The sequence below is a fragment of the Onychostoma macrolepis genome, chromosome 18 (assembly GCF_012432095.1).
Source record: "Onychostoma macrolepis isolate SWU-2019 chromosome 18, ASM1243209v1, whole genome shotgun sequence".
NCBI classification, from domain to species: domain Eukaryota; kingdom Metazoa; phylum Chordata; class Actinopteri; order Cypriniformes; family Cyprinidae; genus Onychostoma; species Onychostoma macrolepis.
The window spans coordinates 9,428,958-9,456,935 of NC_081172.1; the positions used below are offsets into that span (position 1 = coordinate 9,428,958).

The 27,978-nt window shown below is 38.1% G+C and overlaps 1 long non-coding RNA gene across 1 annotated transcript; it reads left to right on the plus strand.

Annotated features, from left to right (window-relative positions):
- The first annotated feature begins 92 nt into the window (after nt 1–92).
- On the plus strand, nt 93–27,931 carry LOC131523916 (uncharacterized). Its single transcript, XR_009266879.1, has 3 exons — nt 93–142; nt 22,344–22,421; nt 27,054–27,931. It is a non-coding gene; the product is annotated as an uncharacterized LOC131523916 (long non-coding RNA).
- Nucleotides 27,932–27,978: the final 47 nt, after the last annotated feature.

Sequence of the window (27,978 nt, forward strand, 5' to 3'; positions counted from 1 at the left end):
TGCGAATATAGGGGATTTTGCGCTAGTTAAAATTAGTGAATCGTTCATTTACACGCAACGGTTCAAATGAACTGATTCACACAAATGAATCGGACTCCCTAGCGTTAAATACGACTGAATACGGAGCACAAGCACAGCCCAGGTGGGTTTATTTTTTTCACTAAACTCAGCTCGCTCGGTTCTGAAGCTTTGGGTTCATTACAACACGATTAAACAGCATTGTGGTGATTTGTAAGACGAGCTGCTTTTCAGATACACTGTTTTGAATGCAGCGAAATCAGCCTCACGGTACTGAATGCAGCTAATTAGCTATTACTCGCTATTTTTAGTTGGTTACTCCCCAGTGTTATAGTCTACTTATAAAAGTGGCAGGAAAAAATATGAGATTTTCTCGTTTCATGACAGTGCAATATTATTGCCCAGTGTTATTAATTCCAGTTTTGGATAAAGAAAAAACAAGTCTGGCCCAAGAGAGGCATGAGGAAATGGTTGCAAAAACGCCTTACCACACGGATACTGCGATATGAGTCGCTATCTTCTAAAGAAAGCCCAAGTAAATGTAACCACTGGGTTCTATGCCAGGACATACTTTCTACCCAGAATCCTAGGGGTTAAAAGCACCCTGAGGGAGTAATCCTCCCTCATTTACAATCACTCTCTGCCCTGCAGCTGCTGACTGCAGGGTTATTTCTCAGAGGCCCTGAGAATATATCCATAGAAGAAACTCAATAGAAACGGGATTTAAGATGGAGGGAGAAGAGAAGCCATCTCTCTTTGAACTTAATCTGCAAAGGCAACACAAACCGGCAATAAAGCAGAGTTTATGACACCCTCTGAGAACTGTTTCATTGGCTTTTCCATCGCACCCTGACATACAAAGACACCAGCCGCCTGAGTCAGCCGCACAGTTAATCGCCCATCTCTTCATAGCCAATATCAGCCCCCTCTGTCCCTCTTAACCCCGCTGACAAATTTAGACCTCCGAGGATGGCGTTAACCGCTGTTCAGAGCAAATCCACAATGTGTGGGTGTGTACAGTGTGCTTTTGTACATGTGAGTAATGTATTAGCATGAAGAGATGGAAGTGAAGTGGCCACAGGTCAAGAGTCTAGCATATGTTTGGTTGCCAAGAGAGAAACAAAAGAGGAAAAAAAATCAACCTGCTCTCTACAAATGACCCCTTTTTTCTTAGAAAATTATCACAAAAAGGTCAGGCACAGACTTGTGGGAAAGGAAAATGAGTCTGCTGCAGAAATCGTGAACATGAGAACTGGATGTAGCAAATATTATAGAGGTATAAAATAAACAGTATTTACAAGTCTACTGTCACTGCTCAAAATATAAGTTACTATATTTACATTTTCTTTTACATAGAGAATTACTAAGGCTGCTAGCATGTGATTTAATAGTTTATAGAATGTGTACAACTCTTAAATATTAATCCTCATTTAAATTATTTTTGCTATTATGCCAATGCCAAAGCCATCTGTCAAAAATCGTCAGTTTTCCTGACACATCAAGTCAGGTCCAAAGATGTGAGACCAACAAGGAAAATGTTTATAGTCTGTACTTTTTCTAATTTAATAAAAAATTTTACATTGCATATTCTCAGCATAGCATTTTGAATACATTTTACTGCATTTAACTCTCTGTATTTGCTCATTAGATTGACAATATTTCTTCTTCTTTGTTTTAAATTAATTAAAATTCTACTTTTTAGTTTATTTCCAGTTTCAAAGAAAAAAAATGTCAATGTGGTTCAAGGCTTTTGGACCAAACTGTGCAGTCTTCAAATACATAAATACATGGCAACCATGTTTTATTGAAATAAACGATGAAGCATAAACGGATCCTAAAATTTTTAGAAATAAATCCAATATTTTCTGCTCCCTCCATCATAGCAGTCTGAAAATCCATCTCACTCTCAGATTTTCAATATCCGCAGTAAAACTTAAGATGAATCACTCTCCAAGCTAACTGTGTTTAACACTGTGATTCACAAAGACGGATTTGACAAGTACTGTGCAGGCAATAATATACAAGTAGGGTACAAATAAAAATATGTGTAATTTATGAACGGCCAAGACATAATCTTCAGATCATTTCTCTGTAGCTTTGAGAAAAATTATTTGTTATCTATCTCGCTTGCCTCCTTTTTAGAACAAATCGGTACATCTGGAAAGCTGTACAAATGGATTCAGTACCCATGAGGAAAGCATAGCCTAACGAAAGACTTTCAAATTGCCTTGTTCTCTCCGTCTGTGAAGGTAAATCATAAGTCTACATAATTAAAATAATGAAATGCTCAATTGACGCCCCTCAGGTGCCATTTGCTTGAAATTTCGTCTGATGGGGGCATGAGACAATTGCTGAAGCAATCCTACACGGCGAGGAGTAATTAGCCATATTACAATTTGCAGTAATAGGCACCATAAAATTGAATCCCGAACACACTCTATATTTCATGAGCCTGTATCTTTTTATAGTCTCTAGTGGGCCCAGGGCCATAGGAGGAGTGCATGATGTTTTACTGCTAAAAAAGGAGAGAATCTGAGTGCAGGAATGGAAGAAATGCAGCTTGAGAACAGGACTGAGTGGTAAAGGGGTGTGTAGGTGTATGTATGTGCACATGTGTGAGTTTGCATGCGCATACACGACTATGCAAACTTAGCATCTGTTCTGTCAGTGTTTTTCAGCAAACCCGGCACCCTCACTTTCACTCCTCCCACACTTTATTTTCTCTAAAATTCACATTCCAGGCATTTCAAGACAATTTTTCCTTCATGAAAGATGATTGCCTACAAGTCAACTTTACAAACCATAATATTCTCCAAAGTGCAGATACGCTAGCTAGTTAGTAAGTGAGTTTCACTTTGTCTGTCAGTGTATTGGTAGCTTAAAAGCAGTAATGTGCATTTGTTACAGTAAATGGCATGGTTAAGCAGTTACTCATGCTTCATATTGACCATTATACCATGAACTTTGTGTCAAAAATAGCTATGCTGCAAGCGTCATATGATTGTGAACCGCAGCATGCAGTGAGACAATGCGTTCTGACAGCATACCAGTCAATCTGTTTCCAATATTACCTTTTTTTCACACTTCTTGTTGTTTGGATATTCTTGGGTTTCTTTGTTGATGTTGTTTTGTACAGAACAACACTGTAAAAATAGCCTGGATTTTATATTGCCAGTAGATTTCTTGCAATAAAATATTGTATTCAGAGTTTTACTGTAAGGCTATAAAAATAATCAAATATTATGCTGCATTGTGGGATAATACTGTGAAGAGTTTCGTTTGAAGTCACCATTATGATGACTAGTGTTCCCTTCTGGCTGGGAAGTTGTATTTACTTTTAATTAACTGACTCCCAGCAGATGGTTCCACTGTATTACATGGAGAAAATCAGCTCTGTTTAAAGGCTAACTTGCAATTTACAATATGGGACTATTATAAGATATGTTACAGAAACAGTATAATCTTTTATAAATAATTAAGAGTTGCTGAGGTGTTTGCAATGCTATTGTCGTGTGGTGAGCTGAGTAGTTTTAGTGTAACTTTTAGTATGTATTGTCAACCAGGAATGCAAATATCTCAACACTTGACAGATGTAACTCAACAATGATGATTTTAGATTTAAAAAACTCATCAACATTACAAAGAAAGTAACGTAAAGTGACAAAAATAGCAATATCAAAACAAACAAACAAATAACCTACTTTAATTTTTTATAATTTATTGTAAAGAAATTACTGCAAAATTATTAAATGTCATTTTCAGCAAGCACATGTGCAACACACATTTTTATGTGGCGGCCTTAGCACACCTAAAACTTCATTTTACAGACAAAACACTTATGTTTTTATGATAGATCTGTGATATATACATAATGAAAGCACTTGTCATGCTTGATCATGCTACTGTCAATGAAAATTGAATTGCAGCGTACTGTTACTATGGTTATCTTATCTGGAGAACCTAGCTTTGTTTGTTAGCGTCTATTTTGATGACAGGTGGAAATACACACTGCAGGTGAAAAAGAAGTGCACTTCCATAATGTACTTACAGTGCTCTATTTTCACGCACTAATTTTTGTACTTAATATAATAAAAATTATTCTTGAGTACTTCTTAAGATAATCTAAGTGTACTCGAATGTGCTATTTTGGCACAGCATGAATATGAACATGCTTTCTCTGATTAAAAAATGAATTTAGTTACCGCTTAAGTAGTACAGTTAATCCATCAGACACAAGTGGGTTCAAGTGTACTACAAGTGGTAACTAAATACATTTTTTAATACAGATTATTATTGCAATACTATACAGTATTTGCCAAAAGTGAAGGTAGATAACTACTATCAAGGAATATACCCTACTGTAAATTCACACTATACATTTTCTAAATTGCAACTTATCACACAAGCCAAAGTATGAACTTCGACTGCGTATGAAGATGAATTTGGAGAAAGGGCAGGATCCCAAAGGCTGGTATGTAGTGGGAGGAGATCACATTAGATTGTGTGTGTTATTTATTCCACTGCATTATCAGATTATTTTATCCACCAAACATATGCACCACAGGGGATGAAACGATTGGACGGGGTAGTGAAGGGTTTGCACTATATCGCAGTGACTATTGTATGATGAAGGAGAGAGGATTTACAGTACTTCTCTCCCCAAATGTTCTCTCTTTCTCTCTCGCGCTCTCCCACTGGATCAAGGTGCACCAGAACTGTCAGCAAAACCACAATGAATTCCATACAGCACTCATCTTTTGAGTGAACTCATCCATAATTCAGCCTCTACGTCAACACACAACTTCACTCAAAGAAGACTTTCGTCCATATTTACCTTGTGTCTGTTAGCTCAGATGATATACACACGGGAGAAAGGAAAACTATCGGACTGAAATGTGTCTCTGGGGGAGTGATGGGTGATGTGAAATACTGGAATGATTATATAGGACATGTTTTATGGTTAAAGGACCCCATGAAACTGGAGTTTTCAAAGTCTTTTGAAATTAAGCATATATGCATTTTAAATGCAGTCTTTGTCTTCCATGTTGCATATTTCTCGTTTCCAACCTTCTGCCCTTGAGATGGAAATACTAATGAATGTCTCTCTCCAGGACTTGCTTGCAGCTAAACACAAAGATAAACGGGTTTACGGTAATATCTATAGCGATGGTGATGAAACTGTCAAGCTAGAATTTTTCCTGAGCCTTTTAGAGGACAGTAAATTTCACTAATAATTTATAAATCAAGCCCAATGGAATTTTTTTTTTTATGAGAACGTATATTGTTTGGTGTCCTCAAGCACCTGCTATTAGCTGCATCTATTAAATGGTGTTGACCTCTGATGAGCTGGAAGGCGAGCCAGTAAAGTGTCTGTGCTCAAATGCTGTTGAGTGTTGAGCTACAGTAAATTGTGCACTACGCTTGCATTTATAACTGAGTAAAAAAATTGTGGTTGTTGATTTATAAACTCATTTTAAGAAGAATAAGGTGGGGGGCATTTACACAATACCCTTTTCAACTGAAACAGTGTATTGGGTGCCTGGAAACGGGTGAAAATTATACCGTTATCGTCTCGGAGTAAAATACAAAAACGTGAGTTTGTGAAAACTTCGCCATCATGCGCATGCATGTTTCTTTAGAATTTGACATTACCAGCAACTGGCTTGGCCAGCTATAGTGTTTCAAGTCGTTTTCACAATACATGTGAACGGGGATCGTTTTGACTACGTTGCTGTATGCACATGAAAAACGAAAAAAAATAAATCCGTTTTTAGCACATCGTTGCCATGTAAATGTACCCTAATACAGTAAACAAAAGTGACATTAAAATTGAACACTGAAATGTATTAATAATACTAAATAGTGCTCATTTTAATGTTGTTAAAGACTTGGGGGTTAGATCTTGAGGCTAAGATCACAGCCTGCTCATGTTGGCATCTGCCTAATTTGTTACACAAGGGTTTGAGGCAATGGACACACAGATTTTAAAACAACTTTTTATAAAACAACTTCAGCTAAAGCAGCTTTACAGACTAGTGTCATTATTCTGCTCAATTCTGATTCATTGTTTATTCAATTCTGTTCAATAAGTGTCAATGTCGCGGTTCATCAATTATAAAACAACTTAATAATAAAGCCCAATATAATGTTTTGATTTATCACAGGCTCTTGTATTTGAATTACGCATTGCATTGTATGTTGTGTTTTAGGGTTAAACTTTAGGGTAGACTTAACAGATAATGACCTGGCTTAGAATGACCAGTACATTTTCCATTTTTCTATAGATTTTTCTTAGTGTACAGAACACAATAGTGTCATTATCCAGCCTCAACTTTTTGTGTTTTCATCCGATAGTGTCAGATCAGTATTGGTTTTTAAGGTTTTGGAAGCATATTCCTCTTCCCTTTGAAATGTTTATACATTTATTTTGCTATACTAACTATGCATGATTACATTCTTTATAGCATTTTATTAATGGAATTAGAAAAGATCTGCAACCCATTTTTGGCACTCCTCCAGTTGAGATCCAGTGAATAATACATTTGCAACATTAATTATCATGAACAATTAGTCATCATAGGGTATGGCAGATTCACATAACTACAGTAAATATGATCTTATATATTATTTAAGTACACTGCATCAGTTAGCAATTTGATTAGTACAATTTGAAAGAACTTTTTGTTCTTTTGTTTGCAACCACAGAAGTTGAGCTCCAGAAGCCCTTCAGCCTGACACAACTGTTGACGGTAACAAATGACAGGCCTCTCCTGGACAAGCAGTCCATCTGTCTGTGTCAGAATAATTGAATTCTGTAAATATAATCAGAGAGCTCTGTTATGATAAATTTTGAATGATTCCTATCTCTGCAGTCTGTTTTGTGGAGGTTATGACATATGATTCAGACAGATATAAAGATATGGACCAGCTTTGTGGCAAAAATAGGCCAGTAATCCTTCACAGTCCAAGTACACTGCTCGATTGGTTCACAATGATTACCAGATTGAGTATGGGGTCATTTTTCTAAGAACTTCGGTGTTTGTTTATATCTGAGATGATCTGCCATTGGACTTACAGTTAGTTATTCAAATTTGATTGGCCGAGAGGCATTTCAAGAGTGCTGATATGATAAAGGCTAAAGTGATATAGGTAACAGTTCTCTGAGGAGAGTTTGCTTGTGTACCAAAGCTGCATATAAGCATATTCAGTAAAATATATCAAGCTGAAGGCAGTAACAGAGATTTAGAAGAAACTATGTTTGTTTTGATCTATGGCTAATTAGATAATTTGAATATCTGTCCATTTTCAGACAGATTCTGCTGAATATTTATACTCCATCTGCTTTAGACTTCATTTCATTAGTCATAGCTTCCAGCATCACATATAGCTTTTCTCTGATTCATTTTCTCAAACCATGATAAACTTTAATGCTAATTGTGCACCTGAACTATAATTAAGTTTACAACCTAATCAAATGAGTTTGTAGCCCTGCTATAAAAATAACTATAAATCAGTTCATTTTGCTGTGCATTAATCATAATATCCTCTGTATCTGATCATCATTCAAAAGAGCTTTGTTTAAAAGCCAGCCATTAATTAGGGTTTACTCTAGACTGGCTCAAAGCAAGTCCCAACACTGATAATCCCATCTGATGCATCTGAGCTATATTGATTGAGAAGCCCATAGCTTTTGTACATGGTAACACAATCGACTAGACTACCAGAGCTTCAATGCAGTTAGTTTGTGAGGACAGACTGACAACAAAGGCACAATTGATGTTCATGTGGAGCTTCTGAGGCAGTGGTGTTTAATTAGCCTATGTTGAAAGGCAAGAAAGAGTGAGCTTTACTTGGAGGGACATTTTCGCAAAAATCTCAAGTGATCTAGATTTCTATTCACTCAGCTTTTACTTTTAGCATTGAATGCATGTCATGTTAAGATCAATCTGTTACATTCGTTTTCATTGTTTCTTTCAGCATGTGATGCATGAGTGTCATCTAAAACAGATCTCTGATGTAAGCCGTAAACTCAACATGTGATCAGTTCCCAATAGAGCTTCAATGGCTTAGGGCTCATCCAACATCACAGTTCCTTGGTTTTTCTCCCCCAAACCCAGTTAAAACCAGATGCACATCAAAATCCTCCAATATGCCAGTGCGCACAGTTATGTGTTCCATTCTCACAGACAAGTGTTTCCCAGAGCATATGCCATTTTAGAAGCACAGGAGCATATGGCACATTTAATTAGTCCAAGCTCATTTAATTTACCGACACACCTTGGTCTGTGGGACCCAGTTTATTGTGCTCTGGTCCTTTTGTGCTCGATAACAGAGGGCTTCACTGGGGTTTCCAGACTAGTGAATCTGCTTTATCCTCGCCGTATTGCATTAATTTGAGCCACCTGAGCTAGTCTAACACTTTTTATCTGTTCCCACTCAGTTTGTGATCTCAGTGTCTGTTTAGGTGACACTAGGGCGAGGTTTGACTGGTTAGCATGGTCCAGTTTAACCCCTGTTGCACCAGATGGCTGCAAAAAAACATATTTTATGGCCATTCAGAAATATCAATGTGTTTTGACTGAAATGTTTTTCAAGCAACACACAAATCACAAATATTTTAGTATATTGCAGTTTATATTTTACCAGTGCCTGAATTTTTTGAAAGACTCTTAAAAGTGTGAAATAGACATCATTTTTTTCTGCCTTTAGGATATTTTTCTGCCATTAGGAAAGGACGGTTTCTGTGGTGCCATCAGTCAGTCAGCGCTATCATTGCATCATTTTCCTGCAGCTCTGGAGAAATTCAACAATTTTTAGGTTAGGGATGCACAGTATATTGGTACTAGAGTTTTAGAGTTTATTGGAAGATATTGAATATGACATTTTGAAAATGGCAAATGTAAAGATCATACAAAAAAATCTATTATTTGAATTACTGAAAAATTATTTTCAATGAGTTTGCTTCTTAACATTATAATGTACGATATATAATAATGGATATTAATTTTTAGATATTCTAATTACGTTTATATAATATAACATTGAATAGTATTATTAAATTATTAGCATTATTAACTGTTAATAATGTGTTGTTATTATTATTATTAAGTGTTAGATAAAAGCAAATGTAATAAAAATAGTGTACATTTTTATCAAGTGTTGGATATATAGTGTGTGTATATTTATCAGAATCTATGCATTTTGCAAATTACTCTATTGTTCTTTATAAAAAATATATTTAAGAAAGTATTGATTAATGTGCTAATGCATGCACTTGCATTGAGATTGAGATTACTTCAAAATAAAAATAAATTTGCTTCACAACATTATAGTGTTTAATATAATAAAATGGATGATAATTTTAAGATATTCTAATCACATTCATATAATAAATAATATATTTATTTATGCATTAATAAATATTAATTTTAGAAAGGCAATCTAAATGTAAAAATAGTGGAAATGAGCATGCATAATAAATAAATAACGGGCATAATAAATAAATAATAAATATCCAATATTGGATACATCTATTCACTAATGCCAGTAAAAAAAAAAAAAGGTCCAATAACTGACATGATAATAGACTGTATTTGTCAGAATTTAAATATGTATTAAATATCACTCCATTCTTCTAAAAAACATTTATATTTAAAATTGCTATATTGTTGTAGAGAAGATGTAACTTTTTTTGGATAATTAAAGAAACATCAATCCCTTACTCTCTTAAATCTGAGCCTAGCTGTAACGATTCAGTCCACTGAACGGCGAGCGTAGTGAGAACCCAAGTGCAGTTTATTTACAAACGTGATCCAAAATACAAGCATAATCTGAGACTTGACTTGAACAGACTTGACTTGGCATGGCCAAACTAGACTCACCGACAGCAGGTTACAACATCAATACATGACAAGAGACAATGGAACCAATTGGGTTACTTAAGCGAACAAAGAGGGTCACATGACAAGAACCAACCAATGGGAAACAAGACACATGACCTGGACAACCAATCAGAACATGACACAATGAACAGAGGAACCAATAGCATGAAGACATGAGGGCAAGGGAAGCATGAAACAAACAGGAACCTTGACTAAACTTCAAAATAAAAGACATGAAAACATGAACCCAAAAACAAAACCCAATCCCCACATTACATATCCCCCTCTAAGGGCGGCTCCAGACGCCCTAACAAAACACCCAACACAAACAAAACCCACAAAGTCCAGGAGGGTGGTGGAGCGGAGGTGGAACTGGGGGAGGCATGGAGGGCCAGGCCCATGCAAGGGAACAGGACCTGGACCATGGCATGGCAGTGGATCGGGACTGTGGAACAATGGTGGACCTGGAATATGGGGCAAAGGCAGGTCTAGACTGTGGAGCAGTGGAAGGCCAGGGCCATGGAGCAGTGACAGACTGTGAAACGATGGCGGACCTGGGCCATGGAACAGAGGCAGACAGTGAACCCGTGAAGTAGAAGTCCGCCATGTCAGATCCAGAGGAGCATCAAGCCATGGCGGAGCAAGCAGAGCAGGGAACCACCACGGCAGATCAGGCAGGACTGGAACACAGAGCATAGAGAGGTTAACAACAGCCTCTACCGGCAGTAGACAGGACAAGCAGAGAGTTGAAGGGTGGACCCCTTGGCAGTGACAGGACAGGCAAAGAGTTCATGGACAGCCTCCATGGCTGTAGCTGGACAGACTAGGAGTTCATGGACGGCCTCCTTGGCCATGACAGAACAGACTGTGAGTTCATGAATGGCCTCCGTGGCCGTGACAAGACAGTCAATGAGTTCATAAATGTCCTCCATGACCGTGACAGGACAGACAGTGAGTTCATGAACGGCCTCCGTGGCCGTGACAGGAGAGACATTGAGTTCATGAGCGGCCTCCATAGCTGTGACAAGGCAGTCAGTGAATTCATGAATGGCCTCCGTGGCTGCGATATGGCAGGCGGAGAGTTCATAAACAGCCTCCTTGGCTGTAACAGGGCAGACAGAGAGTTCAAAAGTGGGCGCCACCACCCCGGGAGGTTCTGCAGCGGAAGCCACCACCTCTGGAGGCACTGGAGTGGATTCATGGTCAGGAGAGATTCATGTCCTCTGAGGCAGACTCGTGGACAGAAGAGGCCTCTGGAGCACAGTGTGCAGCCCACACGCTCAAAATGGCGACCGACCATAACAGGAAGCACTGAGGTCAGGGGAACAGTCTCTGTGACAGCCAGTGCTGAGGCCCTGGGGATGCCAGCTGCTCGCACCAACATCAGTGGTGGGTCCATCACACTGGCAATCAGTCTTGGCCCAAGCTCCGCATCTGCAGGAGCTTGGGTACTATAGCGCCCCCCAAAAAAATCCTTAGGGCAAATTTACTTGGCAGCCGTGGCGTGACGAGGCTCTGACGTGATGGTCGTGGCGTGGCAAGGCTCAGGTGTGGCGGGCATCTTGGCCGGGGAATCAGGCGTGGCGGCCATCTTGGCCAGGGAATCAGGCGTGGCGGCCATCTTGGCCGGGGAATCAGGCGTGGCGGCCATCTTGGCCGGGGAATCAGGCGTGGCAGCCATCTTGGCCGGGGAATCAGGCGTGGCAGCCATCAGGAAGATCAGCTGAGACCTGACGAGGCTCTGGAAGATCAGCTGTCACGTGACGAGAGACTAGAACGGCGGTCATTTTCCGAAGAGACTCTTCAGTGGCGGCCATCTTGCAACGAAGCTCTTGAATGGTGGCCATGTTGTGAAGAATTTCTTGAGTGGCCAGCTTGACGTGAGCAGGCCCTGGAGTAGCAGACATTACGTTAGCAGACTCTGGCTTGGCAGACATGATGTGATCAGGCTTTGACTTAGTAGACAAGACATGAGTAAACTTTGACTTAATTGGCATGTGAGTAGGTCCTGGAGTGGCATGACGTGAACAACTCCTAACATGAAGGTCAGGACGTGAAAATGCTCTGGTGCAGGTACAGCAAAATTGCGGGGCTCCTCATCCGCAACTCCCACAGTAAGAGGTGAACCAGCCAGCAACAAAGCATAGTCAATATATCGCTCTAGTGACCAATGAATCTTTCCCCCAGGCAACTGAGAATGAATGGGTTAATTTAAACCCACTCGAAAAATGTCCTTAAGGGCCACATCATTAAAAGCCACCAAATGGCACAGTCCACAAAAGTCCTGAACATATTCCTCAATACCTGATCACCTTGACAAAGGTGGAGGAGACGAACAACTGCTGGGTTCATTTTTATGGTCGTGTATTCTGTAAAGATTCAGTCCACTGAGCGGCGAGCGTAGTGAGAACAGACTTGACTTGGCATGGACAAACCGTGACTAAACTTCAAAGTAAAAGACATGAAAACATGAACCCAAAAACAAAACCCAAACCCCACATTACACTAGCATTCGCACTTTAATCTTCAGCTGAAAACAAATACAAACACATCTATTATCCTTCCATATTACCCGATAGTGTCATGAGATGGACATGCTATCTGCTTTTTTAGAGGGCATCTTTGTCCAGTAGCTCACTAGCAAGTGACTAATGGAACTAAATGGATCAAGGGAAGTTTATTGCCTTATCTGAGGACATACATGACTGAATCCATGTGTATATGAAAGGGGTCTTAAAAACTGAGGCAGTTATCTGTAATGGGAAAGATTAAATGCTCCTGCCCCATTCTGACAACATGATGTAGGCAAAAATCAATGGAAAGATATGGTATACGAAAAAAAACAACTCTCTCAGACTTTCCTCCCAAGCTTTTATGTAATCAATTTGGGCATGATTCAGTTTTGTCCCTCTTAAAAGCCCTTTTTTTTTTTTTTTTTTACCCCTTTTTGTGAGTCTGGGACATGTGTCATAGTCTTCTGTTGTTGCTCAGTTCCCTTGTGGGTATCACAACTATCTAGTCATTATAGTCACTTCTACCCAAAAAGAGACTGATGATTTGCGTATGAAAGCATAGTGGCCATTAAATACACAGAAGTTGAAGAATAATGAATGTGAAGAATACATTGGTACTGCAGAATATGCTTTTTGTCACAAAAAAGCAATGTTCTTCCACTGGGAGACATGGCACTGATACCTCAATCCATATTCAAGCTAGATCTGTGCGCCTTTGAGCATTGCATTCAGTGCTGCTGCGTATTATACTGTTTCATTGTTTAAAATCAATGGACATTTGAATTGTTCAATACAAGGAACAAAGAATAAATTGTTCTAGTAATACTAAATAAAATCATGCACAGGTAGAAAATGAATTCAGTCGGAAGAAGTAAGATTGTTGAAATATATTATTTATATGTTGTGCTACCAATGATCCTAATCAATAATCTGAATCAATGGTCTTGGCACAATGAACTTCTGTGCTTTTGTCAATGTTTTTGAAAAGGTTAATACTGTTATGTAAATGTTTATGTGAATTTATTTTTCAGGATTTTGTTGTTTTATTAATCAATTCATTGATTATTAAAACAAAGAGTTAATCTACATCTTTGATATTATCAATCGATTAAAATTAGATCTTAAGTCAGATACAATTAAATTAATAATAATGTGTGTTTTTACCATGAATATGTATAGGTAGATAGCATCTGCCTTATTAGTGGCTGTTTCTGGGCCACTATACTTAGTCAAAGCCTGTACTATTGAGTTAATACATATTTAAAACAAACCAACACATTCTCACTGAAAGACTGTGAGTGACGACACATTGACCATTCCAAGATGGCGGACGCGGCCAGTCGAATGTTGGCAACTACCTACACTCTTAAAAATAAAGGTGCTTTTAAGCTCCTTTATTTTTAAGAGTGTATACATATCTATGGTTGCATAGATTTGTGTAGGTAGTTACACCCTTCTGTATTATTTACACCCTTTCTGTATTATTCTGTGATGGTATGTGATAAATGTAACAGTAAATTAAAAAGTTCTGTTTTTGTGAATTTATGTATATGTACACCACCGCAAATTATTATTGACAGCAAAGTAAAGTGACAGTCACAGTAAAGTCACAGTGAAGAGATTAAAAGTAAAAAGTTTACAAAAGACTTCAGTGTTCAAAAGATTTTCAACATGATAATACTTAATAATGTGATACCGAAGACTGGAGTAATGTCATTGCAGAAATAAATTACATTTTAAAATATATTTATATAGTAAAGTTATTTTATTCCACAATATTACTGTTTTTACTGTATTTTTGATCAAATAAATGCAAAAAAGATTTCTTTCAAAAACATTTTTTTTAAAAACTCACAGACCCAAAACTTTTGAACGGTGTACTTTTTTCAGATGTATGTGAAATAGTCTGTATTTTTGGACTGTCAAAAATTATATATGCCTATATGCATTTTCTGTCATTTTCCTGCTGTTTTCTGTACAACTGTTCATGGAGACTGCCATTATGCAAATGGCAGTCAGGTCAGTCCATAATTCTTTTTCAAAAAAACACTGCCTGTAAACCTCCAAAAAGAAAGAACTGTGGTTGGCCATTTGAAATAAGTCACGACAGGAGACTACAATTACCCCTGCTCCCCCTACTGTTAACTATTAGATTTTATTTATCATTGTCTGGTTGACAACAAAGAAAGTTTCTATCTTTTTAATGATTAAAGATTATGCTAGGGACTGTGAACAGTTGGCAAACCAGCACATCTGCGCAGCCACTTCTGTCTCATCAAGCCTTAGGTAGGCTTAATGAATGGCTCTTTGCACTCACGATTCTGTCATTCATGTGTCAGTCTCTAACTGTCTTTCCCTTGTCCTCTCCTGACTCTGCTTTAGGAGAGCCCCGCTGTTCCTCTCAATTAAGACAGTAGAGCTGCCCGGTCACCCGCCGCTCACAACACTTTCTGACTTATCCTGTTTTCCACTTCCACTTCCAGACTGATGGGGGAAGGAGACGTGAAATAGCAAAAGCTTTGACATCGACATTTATTTAAAGTAAATCACCCTTCCAAAAGCCACTGTGCCAAACAGAAGAATTGAAAGATTTCTTGACACGCTGTCCATGAATAAACATGATACATCCATGCAGTTTGGAGAAATTCAGTATTACATCACTTGCTCACCAATGGATCCTCTGCAGTGAATGGGTGCCGTCAGAATGAGAGTTCAAACTGCTGATAAAAACATCACAGTAATCCACAAGTAATCCATACGCTTCCAGTCCTTCAGTTAATGTCTTGTGAAGTTAAAAGCTCCATGTTTGTAATAAATAAACACTCAAATAATTTAACTCTGTCTATAATATTGCTTAAATAGTCTCGTCTGAATCAGGAGAGAAACATGCACAGATTAAGTACCATTTGAAAACAGTCCAAAACAAATGTGCTAGTGGATTTTGATTTTGACAACAGAGAATGGATTTTTCACTGAAGGGAAGCATTGCTATTATGGACTCTTATTTTGGTCACAAGCAATGGTTTAAATTTAAAACACCCTAATGATTGATTTGTTTATTGCAAATAAACAAAGAACAGCTTTTTACTTCACAAAATGTTAACTGATGGACTGGAGTCATGTGGATTATTTATGGATTATTGTGATGTTTTTATCAGATGTTTCCCATTCTGACGGCACCCATTCACTGCAGAGGATCCATTAGTGAGCATGTAATGCTAAATTTATAATAATAATAATAATAATAAACTCATTTTATGTATATCTTTGATGGCCTAGGGTTGAATATATTTTTAGCAAATATTCATTTCTGGGTGACAACCCACTTGAGGGGAAGAATATAGACTAAAATGTCTGTTTCAGGCTTCAGAAAAGCTGGAATTTTCTGCTTCTAATGTTTTTTGTCCTTTATGGTCTTTCTCTTTTGGAGCTTGACAGATCCAGTCTTCATTCACTTTCAATATATTGATTACATCACATGATTGTGTCATGCATAATAGATTATATATGACTGTTGGATGAAGTGAGACCTGTAGATGCAGACATTCTTTATCAGATTAATGCAGGAAAAACGTGGATATTTTTATAAACTCCTTGCATACAAGACCTCAGAGCTTTTAGCATTTACTAGTATATGCAGAGATGTTTTCGAAAAGATCTGGCAGCATTTTTCTTTTCCTTCATTGTGATGACCCCAACAAAATCATATTACGCCCCAGACTTTTGTGTACTACATAAGTAAATCCATTAGTGCTAAGAGAATTTCCTTTTCAGAGCTCTGCAGAAAAATAGGGGTTCATGAGCAAGCCCAGCAGTTCTCAAGGATGTGATGCTTTTCAAAGCACCTGTCATCTCTTCTGAGTTAATGTGAAATGACAAAAAAAAAAAAAACATCACTAGATTGCTAAAAGCCACATGGGAGCTGGTGGAAGCTCATATGAGCATTTAGATGGAATAGGTCTAAAACATGGCATACGCTAAATGACTTGTGTATGGTATGTACAGCATAGCAAAACCACAATTTACCAAAAATACACCAGTGAAGTACCCTTGTGACCAGGTTAATCCTGTTCTTCAGATAATTAGCACATCGTCGCCTTGACAGAGTGAAAATGATAGAGACCCTAAATGTATTCTAAATGTACAATATCAAAATCCTCTCAAATTTTTAAATGGGGATTTTTGGAACAGGTCAAATGCAGATAGAAGCTTCTAATTCTAAAAAGTCATTTTCCGCTTGAAATTATAAGGTTCTATCTTGCAAAACATTAATTGAAGCAACAATTTTCGAGAAATACAATAGTTTTTTATCATTTGTTTTAAAACATAAAATTAGTCTTGTAACAATGTGTCAACATGTATGAGAAAGGTCAATTTAATGCTTTCTTTATCACATTTATTCCATATTTTAGGACAAATAATCTTTTTCTTGATTAAGTTAGGCACAAAAGGCGATACTAAATATTTTGTCCAGTGCTAATGTTAATTTTAGCTAGGATTATAGTGGGTAATTAAACACATTATTGCAGGAACAGTTAAGGCAGCTAATCATTCTGACCAGGACTTTATTCCACAAAAAGCAGCACAAGGAAAATGGCTTTCTCTTTAGATCAGTATGGCCGAGATAACATGCTAGCGTTTATTGTTGTAATTAAGACCCCATCATTTAAATTGTTGACTATTTGATATTTAAGGCTTAATGTTGTAAAAATTGAGACATTTTAAGTCTTTAAACTGCATGCATATTTCGCCAGTCATTAGATATTCGGGTCTAGACTTATATCCAGTACGGATGGATCTCTAATTGCACTTACAGTGCAAAAAACAGTGCCACTTTGTGGAATAAAGGTGAATTGCACTTATTGATTCTGCAGACACGTTGTTGTTTAATGTTTAATCTTTCCTGCTGTTACAGAGCAGTCCGGCGACATGACAAAGAACGTTGATTGGTCCTCTTGCGTGCATTCGAAGTGCTGATTGGCTGATTCACAGGTGGAACCTTATAGAACCAAGTTGGAGTTCGATTTTGTAGATAGAACCTTTTTGTTTTCTATATAAAAAGTCCTAAAATGTACTTAAAAAAACATCACATAATGTAAATAAGTTGTCACAGAATAAGAATATGTGAATATCTCAATTTTGACAAAAATGTCTCCAAGGCGACAACATGGCTCTCTGCAGCCTTAGGTACAGCTTGAACTTTGAGGAGATTTCTGAGTCACAGAGCTGATGTAAGGGACTGATCAGATGTACAAACCTCAGGACATCTGGCCTGACCTTGCCTCCATCACTCAACTAAAAACATATTTTATTTAATGAGAGAAAGGGGAAAAGTTGAGTAAGAGAAGCCTGGGGAACAAGGTGACCACACTAAGACATGTAGATTAAAAATCTGGCAAAATGAGTGTCCAGTTATAAAGACTTTGGTTTGGAAATTACATAGCAACTGTCATAATTTATGTAAAACATGATGTGAATTATTTGAATGAATTATTATTTTGTTAAATATAGTTTTAAAAATGTAATGTATATGTTTATATTTTAAGATTTTAAGATTGAAAGTCTTGTTTTAATGTGACCTTCATATAACAAAAAGTAAAGAGCTGGAATGTGTTAGTTTAAATAAAGATCAACCCATGGGACATAAAAGTGCCCGTAATTGAAGAAACACTCAGAAACAGATTAAAGTATGTGAACTGAACCAGAGAAGCCAAATTGGATTAGCTAAAAATTGATTACAAGAACAACAAAAAGAGAAAATAACGGGAGGCACCTTGCAATACAGAAAATTGGCGGCTGAATCCCCATAACTCAGTTACTATGCAGATGTCGAAAATCTCATATCCATAAATAAAATTAGTCAAATAAGTCTGTACATTACTATACCTTTGGGTTTCACTTCCATGCTTATATCTTCTGGTTGTATTACTGTTGATGGCAAAAGAGAGAATCTTACTAACTCTGAAAAGATTTAAAGGGCATGCACAGAGGCCGTTTATATTTATTTCAGATCAGTCCTTGGAAATGATAAAAGTTAATGTGCACTGGATGCAATAATAAGAATCCATTGCTGTGGAGCTGGCACTTATCATGTATTCAGACAAACTAAATTATCAGGAGTTTTGGAATAAAGTAGTCTATATTTGGAATTATACCACGGGGCCGTTGAATGCTTGAATCTGATTGGCTGACGAACGTTCTGAGGTCTGCAATTATTTTCAGGAAACGCACGGCGAACGTAGTTCCAGGCAGCTCTTGACCGCATTACATGACCATATCACTTCGCCAAATTATTTCTGTTATTTCAAAGGTCTTACAACAGCAAAATAACCAAAACCCACAACGACACTGGCCAAATAAATAAATATAGTAAACAATATGATAAAAACGACAGATCATGTCCATGTTTTTGCCACAAAATTACGCTTTATTATGTACGGAAAGCACATACTCTATCTCTCCCGCTCTCTCTCCCTCACAGACCGCACACACATAACAGTTACAGTTTGCACACACACTAGCATACATGGTGCTAATGTTGTTAGCGCTACTCTGACGATTTTATCAGTAAACAACTTAAAAACTACATGACTTCTCACAAGCGAGGTAACAACAACGGCGCTGTTCGTGAACAAAAGGAACTAAGTTTCACTATAACTAGAGACATTGCTGCAGAACACTATTGAGGTAATCTCTCTCTCTCTCTCTCTCTCTCTCGCTCTCTCATATCTTAGTTATTAACTGTATTAACTGCATTAGTCTGTTATCAACGGCTCAAGCCTCCGTTAGGTTTAAAATTACATTTTGGAATTAGCAACGGAGGCGTTGGATGAAATGCGGAAGGAATAATCCTACTCACAATAGATTTAAGTAGAAATACTGGACGAATGCCTTCGATGTCTTGAGGTGTGACAACCGTAGTATAAGCGGAATAATTGACTCCGCTTCGCGTCGTGACCGCATTACCAACTTGGGTGTGCATTATATTTCTAATAATTCAACGGCCCGTCGTCAATTATTCCTTACTTGGAGTTTGGAATGAACAGCCGCTGACGCCCTAGAGCTCACATCACCAAAAACATTCAGGCAAACTTTCAAATAGATGTGACCACAGACCGCATATTTGAAGTCTAAACAACTACATTCTCGCCTAAAAAACTCTCAAAACTACATTCCATGACACAAAAACAGTATTATTTATAAAATTATAGTAGATTTAGCATCATTACACCCCACTGTGAGAAATACTGCAAGCTGAGTGATACAAACAGTGAAACGGTTGAAGTTCTGTTAACTAGAATATCACATTACTAAAAAAGGCTATCAGCCAATCAGATTTAAGGACCATAAAGAACTGGTTATATTACACACACACACACACATATGAGTCACATTTAAGAACATGGCTCTGAAATGGTTTTCGAAACTGTCCTAGAGCATCTAAGCACTGTCTCCCTCATCTAACACACTTGATTCAACTAGTCAGCTCATTAATAGAGACTTTAAGACCTGAAGTGAGTCAGAAAATGGAAAGAGAGTTGAGAGAGAATAAGATGTATGAGATCGCGTCATGTTCAGCAGCGGCAGCTCTTAAAGAAAAAGCACCCAAAATAACCTATTAAGCCAGCTGCTGTGATGTCTGTTCATCAAAGGACAAAATAAAAAAATAAAAATAAAGAGTAAACCAATAACCTTTATAGCTTTAAGGATACATCTATATTTAAAGCTGCAGTCCATAAGTTTTGCCTCTTTGTGGCCATCTCTGTTTGAAAACCTGGAATTGCAGTTACCTGCGGAATTATCTTGCTTGCCTGGGGTTGTACTCTGGCACGGCTGCAGCTTTGATGAATCTAATTAATCTTTTTTTGTTGTTGTTGTTTGTTTGCTCTGAAAGGCGCCTTTAAATAAAATTTATTATTAAAATGTATTATTATTATTATTATTAATGTTTTGAGGAGTATAGCTGTCAGTCACCGCGCTGGTGTGGATATTTACTGTTCGTTGCAATCAGAGATTAGTCTTGGAATATATGACCCAAATAAGAATTTTCACCAGATATTGTCATCTGAACAAGTAAGTAACAAGTCAGTCACGTTTGTTCTGACCAACTGAGGAAAAAAGCATTACAATAAATCGCGCTTCCAATGGTGATTTAATCTAAAAATTGGTTAGCTCATGTCACATCAAACCTTGCAAATTATTATTATTGTTATACTTTATTCTCAAATCAGCATCAGCATTGCGTCACTATGAGTAGACTATAGTGTGTATAGCGTGTAGATTTCAATTTCTGTACAGTTTAATCTAATTGTCATGCCATTCGAATTTCATATTAAGAAATTATTTTAACCCAAAAAGCAAGCTACGCTCCCTTCGAACTGGTCTTCTTTAAAATACAAATCTTGTGTAATCCCAGGCTATCTGTAATCAGAAACACATTTAAAACTGGAACATAATTTAATTTCATTCACATGTGTTTCATAAACACAATACTTTCTGGATTCCAATCCACCATCAAAATGATTCAGTTAATTATTCTAGCTGCTGTGAGAAAAGGCTATAAACGCTCTGCCACCTGCAGGATCCTCACATGAGATAGCCTAGTAGCCGGGATAACTTCTTTATGTTTACAGACGTGACGTAATGAAGCTGTGTCATGCTCGAATTTCCCACGAAAACCTACCCGTACCACTCAAATTAGAAAACATTATTAAAAGCTAACTGATGTGAATCGGCTAAAGTACGGCAATAGTTTTGAACACTGACTGGTTATGTACTTGCTCAAATATTGATTTCGGATTATTTTCAAGCAAAAAAATAATAATTATGGACTGCAGCTTTAATTTAGAATTTAGAGTTTGATAACTTTATTCAATTTCTGTATATGTCCTACTTGCTGAAGGGCACAGGTAGCTAAATATGACATTTGTTATAATGGGTTTATGTGAAGATTGTTTACAGTTCACTTAAATTAGAAGTTATTTTATTAAAGTCTAATAAATATTAAAATTGATAGCTCTCAATTATACTGTAATGTCTATAGTCAATGGTTAAATATTAGGAAAAAATAACAATGTTATAAAGGCATCAGTAGTATTGGTATCAGTGATACTGGCCTTCAGTCATAAAAAAAGATGCCATTAAAGAAATATAAAAAATATACTGTCTTTATGTTGTTTCTTCATTAATTTGAAGATTAAATGTGAAATTATTGTACAAATATAATACATAATAAATATACACAATACACACACATATATTATGTAAATAAAAACTTTTAGTTTGGATGCGATTAATCGCGATTAATCATTTGACAGCACAAATATATATATATATATATATATATATATATATATATATATATATATATATATATATATATATATATATATACATCCACTGCCACTCAAAAGTTTTTAGAAAGTTTTAGTTTCTTCTGCTCATCGAGGCTGTATCTATGTTATTTGATCAAAAATACAGAAGAAAAAAAAAATATTTTGTGAAATATTATTGCAGTTTAAAATAACAATTTTCTATTTTAATATACTTTAAAATATAATTTATAACATTTTGGGGGCTCGTCCGTGATCGTTATCTCTTTCTTTTGAGATGCGATCTTATTTTATACAATAGTATCCTGGTTAATTGGTGTGTGTGCGTTGTTTTGTATAGTATGGGGAAAAACTGCAACCAACGGAATAGTTTGTGTATTGTGAAGTTGGTATCGTGAAGGAAGAAATAATGAGTACTTTTGATTTGCAATCATTTATTACTAGTCCAACTTTAGAAACTGTTGAGCGTTGTAGAAAAGACGAGTTGCTGCAAATCGCTGATCACTATCGCATTCCTGTGGTGAGGCAGTCATTAAAGCGTGTTATTAAACGTGAGATTTTGGACCATTTGGTCGAACTAAAAGTGTTTTTGCCTTCAGATACGGACAGAGAGAAGGCTGGCATGTCGGCTGTGGAAAAGCACCTGCCCAGTGTGGGGAAGTTGGAGGAGGCAACAGGTGAGATGTCCCAGGTGGAGGTTGAGGCCGAGCCCAAGGCAGTCTTGCCGCCCTTCTACCCACTGTCTCCGTTTTCCGCGGAGTCTGGGGGTGACGCGCGACTTAAGGTCCGTTTAGCCCGAGTCCAGATGGAAATGCATGAGCGGGCTGAGGCGCGCCAAGCCGAAATGAAGCTACGCCTAGAGGTCCGTAAACTGGAAATTGAGGCTGACACACAGGTAAAACTGCGACAGCTCGAGTTAGAGTCAGCGAAGGTTGGCCCTGACCGAATTGCGCAGCCTAATCCTGTTAGCCCTGTTGTTACTTCAGTTAATTCGGCTAACTCTGTGAGTGATATTTCGACCACTACATTTGATGTTAGTAAACATATCGCCTTGGTGCCTCACTTCAGAGAATCTGAAGTGGATGCGTATTTTGCTGCTTTTGAGCGTGTGGCTGCTGCTCTTCGTTGGCCAAAAGAGGTTTGGTGTCTTTTACTACAATGCCGTTTAGTTGGTAAAGCACAGGATGTTTGTTCAGCGCTCTCGTTAGAGGAAAGTTTGCAATATGATGTAGTAAAGAACGCTGTTCTTCGCGCCTATGAATTAGTACCTGAAGCATATCGGCAACGTTTCAGGAACCATAAAAAGGTAGCTCAACAAACATTTGTGGAATTCGCCCGTGAGAAGGGAGATTCTTTTTGATAAATGGTTGTCTACGAATAATGTGCAGGATTTGAGTTCATTGAGGGAGCTAATGCTTTTAGAAGATTTTAAAAATTGTTTGTCGGAACGAGTAGTCACGTACCTAAATGAGCAAAAGGTTATGTCACTCTCACAAGCTGCGATTCTTGCAGATGAGTATGTGTTAACGCACAAGAGTGTATTTGTCTTAACTCGACCAGAGAAAACCGTGAGTTCATCTTCAGTTCAGAATTCGAGTGCCCGTCCTAAAAGTAGTTCATCACAGAATAAAGAGGTGCGAGAATGCTTTTATTGTCACAAGGTGGGACACCTTATTTCTGATTGTTTAGTGTTAAAACGTAAGAGTCAGCAAGGACAGTTAAAACCTGTTAACTTTGTGAAGACTGTGTCTGAGGTTGTTTTAAAGAAAGATGAGATTGATGCCGGGTTTAAACCATTCGTGATGAAGGGGTTAATCTCTGTAAATGGTAAATCGGAAGAGCAGAAAGAGGTACAAATTTTGCGAGATACAGGAGCGATCCAGTCATTTGTAATCTCTGATGCACTTCCATTATCCGACCAGACATTTTGCGGGTCAAGTATTTTAGTACAAGGGATTGAAATGGGTGTCGTACAGGTACCGTTGCACCAGATCCATTTACACTGTGATTTAGTCTCAGGTTTTGTTAAGGTGGGTGTACGTTCCTCTTTTCCTGTGAAGGGTGTTGCATTCATTCTGGGGAACGATTTGGCAGGAGGTAACGTGTTGCCTGTGCTTGAAGTCGTTAATAAACCTGACTGTTTTATTCCTGCTGATGACATCTCCGATAATTTTCCAGATGTATTTGCAGCTAGTGTAGTGATGCATGCTCAAAAACGTAGAATTGGGGATGACATTGTGCTTTCCGATTCTTTTATGTCACCTGTGTTGAATGACACGAATTCTGAGTCAGACCACATGCGTTCTGAAGATGTTGTACATGACAAACATTCTGCTGATGTAGCTGCGTCTGAGTTGTTAGCTGAACCTATTTCTCATGAACAGATTAAGACTGCACAGAGAGAAGATGTCGTTAGCTAATTGTTTTCTGCTGTGGAAAGTTCCAAATCCGATAAAAGTAATTCGGCTAAATATGTGATCGAAAATGGGCTGTTGCTGAGGAAGTGGCATCCTAACACAGATGTGGAGAATGAATGGGACGCCGTTTGTCAGATTGTTTTGCCTACTGCCTACCGTAAACAAGTGTTGAGTTTGGCCCATGATCATGAGTTTGCAGGTCACTTGGGGGTGACAAAAACTTACAATTGTATTCTCAAACATTTCTTCTGGCCTGGCTTGAAGAGAGATGTATCTCAGTACTGCCGTTCTTGTCACGAATGTCAGGTGATGGGCAAGCCAAACCAAAAGATTCCACCAGCTTAATTCCGATTCCTATCATTTGTGAACCATTCGAGCATGTAATTTTGGATTGTGTTGGTCCCTTGCCAAAATCAAAAACGGGCAATCAATTTCTGTTAACCATTATGTGTTCTGCGACACGTTTTCCTGAAGCTATCCCATTGAGAAAAATAACGGCATCTGTCATTATTAAAGCCTTGCTTAAATTTTTCTGTACGTTTGGGTTGCCAAAAATCGTGCAGACAGATCAGGGAACGAATTTTCTCTCGAATGTTTTTAGACAAGTGTTGAAAACCTTGGGTATAACGCATCGAATTTCGAGCGCGTACCATCCTGAAAGTCAGGGTGCGATCGAACGTTTTCATCAGACGTTGAAGTCAATGTTAAGGAAGTACTGTCTGAGTTCTGGTAAAGAGTGGGATGAAGGAGTACCACTAGTCTTGTTTGCAGTTCGGGAGGCAACTCAAGAATCCTTAGGATTCAGTCCTGCAGACTTGGTATTTGGGCATACAGTACGAGGTCCGCTAAAAGTGTTGAAAGATTGAATGCTGAGTGACACGAAGTTAGTAAAACAAAATGTACTGGATTATGTCAGCCGTTTTCGAGAACGACTGCATAATGCATGTTCATTTGCACGGGAATCATTGTCAGTTACTCAGGAGGGCATGAAAAAACGGTTCGATAAGAAAGCTGTCGTACGTGAAATTCGACCTGGCGATGAGGTTTTAGTGCTGTTACCAATGCCTGGTTCAGTTCTGACCGCTCGTTTCTCTGGACCGTACAAAGTATCAAAGAGACTGAGTGAGACAGATTTTGTGATACATACGCCTGACCGTAAACGAAAGTTTCGCACATGTCACATCAATATGTTGAAATTATATTGTTCTCGAAAGGTTTCTAAGAAACCGGAGGAAAAAGAAAAGCCTGTTGCTGCTCTTGGTGAGATTTTAACCGCTGCCGTTATTACTGTACCTGACTCCACCGCAGCGAATGATGATGGTGTTGCATTTCGTAATGATTTGTCAATGAATGGTAGACTTTTGAATTCTGAAGTTTTTAAAAACTTGCCAGTAAAGCTTGACAATTTGTTTGAATCACAGCAACAGGATATTATCAAGTTAATTCAAGAATTCTCCATGCTGTTCAGTGATGTGCCAACTCAAACCCAGGTGATACAACATGATATTCAGGTGACTTGTGATTGTGCTATTAAACAACACGCTTATCGAGTAAACCAGACCAAACGTTTCGTGATGAAAAATGAGGTTGAGTACTTGTTGAGAAATGATTTAGCTGAACCTAGCTACAGTCCGTGGAGTTCTCCTTGTTTGTTGGTCCCAAAGTCCGATGGTACATTTCGTTTTTGCACAGATTACCGAAAAGTAAATTCTGTGACCGTACCAGATAGTTATCCTCTTCCTAGAATGGAAGATTGCGTCGACAATCTCGGTTCTGCTAGATTTGTGACGAAACTAGATTTACTGAAAGGGTATTGGCAAGTGCCATTGACCGCTCGAGCTGCGGAAATTTCAGCTTTCGTTACTCCGGATAACTTCCTACAGTACCGTGTTATGGCGTTCGGGCTGCGAAACGCCCCAGCAACTTTTCAGCGCCTTGTAAATGTTGTATTGTCAGGAGTTCAAAATTGTAATGCATATTTGGATGATCTAGTGATCTACTCTTCTAATTGGTCTGAACATTTGACTGTTCTTCGGACCGTTTTTGAAAGGTTAGCTGGTGCTTCACTAACAGTTAATTTGACTAAGTGTGAATTTGGTAAAGCCACAATCACTTACTTGGGTAAGGAGGTAGGGCAGGGTCAAGTCCGTCCCGTTAGTGCCAAAGTATCTGCCATCGCAGATTTTCCTACTCCCACGACCAGACGAGAGTTGCGTCGATTTTTAGGAATGGCTGGTTACTACAGAAGTTTCTGTAAAATTTCTCTACAGTAGTACATCCTTTGACCAGTCTGTTAAGTCCAGCGAGTGCTTTCATTTGGACTGATGTTTGTCAACATGCGTTTGACAGCGTAAAGCTGTTGTTGACTAGTACACCTGTTCTCACGGCTCCGGATATTACACGTTCGTTTAAATTGGAAGTAGATGCATGGGAGCGGTTCTTATTCAAGAAAATGAGGATGGTTTTGAGCATCCAGTTTGTTACTTCTCTCGAAAATTTAATCGACATCAACGGAATTATTCTACCATTGAGAGGGAAGCTTTAGGTCTGATTCTGGCGTTACAATTCTTTGAGGTTTATGTAGGGTCATCTGTTCTTCCTGTTACTGTGTACACCGACCATAATCCTTTGGTGTTTTTGAGCCGAATGTATAATCACAATCAACGCCTCATGCGTTGGTCGTTGATTGCGCAGAATTATAATTTGGTTATAAAGCACAAAAAGGGTTCCGAAAATATCATTGCTGACACTTTATCTAGGGCGTAAAAGCTGCCTTAGGGAAAAATCTTAAGGGGGTGAGTGTTACGTACACGGTGCTACGTATGTGTTTTCCTGGGTATCTATGCTGTGCATATACGGTTGTGTGTTCGAGTTGTGTCCTGTCTGTTGCAGGTGTGGAACGTGAGTGGAGGAACCGCCTGCCTGTCAAGTGACGTCAGTTGCTGACGCCTTGTATTGCGCCTCCCTCCCCCTCCCTCACTGGTCAGAGGCTTATCAATGGCGCTAACTTCAGGGGAGACACGCTCTGTTTGGAGAGAGTGCACGCTCTGTGACGACGGTTCTCTCGTTCGAGAGACCGGTCTGAGAGGCTGATGATTACGTTAGTTCGATCAGTTCTGTGTTCATTCGTGCTTGTTTAATCTTGTGTTTGATGCTTGAGGTATGACCGTTTTGTCTGATGAGAGCTATTTCTTGACTATTCATCTCAACTTATTACTTACGCTGTATATACGGGCAGTAGAGGTTGTGAGTCAGGTAAGCAGGTCGCGACCTACATTTGCAAACATACAGTTCAAGTCTTGTATTAAAACACTAGGTTTAGTAGTGGTGCTAAGTATGTATGTTTTGTTTGGTTAGTTAGGGTAGTTTTAGTTATGGCGTTTTCGGACGCTGAAGATGTTTTGTTTTCTACATCTTTTGTTGTTAGTTAGTTTATTTTTCTTTAAATCTGCAGTTAGAAGAGTTTTGTTTTGTTCTGTTTTTTGATTTAAGCACCACTCGTTTGCTCCTTCCTCTCTCCCTGGTTGTTTGCTGATTTGTGCTTGGTTTTGTTCAATTGTACATTTAGTAAATATCCATCATTTTTATTAATTATTTACTTATTCACTTTATTACTTCACTTTATTCTAATATTTGGCATTAAATACTTTTCAGTTGAAGTTGTTGGTCTTGGGTCATCTTTTTGCAGCTCCCCTACTGTCAATACACACACGCATACTTATTTCTTGTGTTATGTCTAATTATATTTCTAGACAAATTAACATCTAATTAACGAGGGACGTAACAATTATCAAAATTTTCAGCATCATTACTCCAG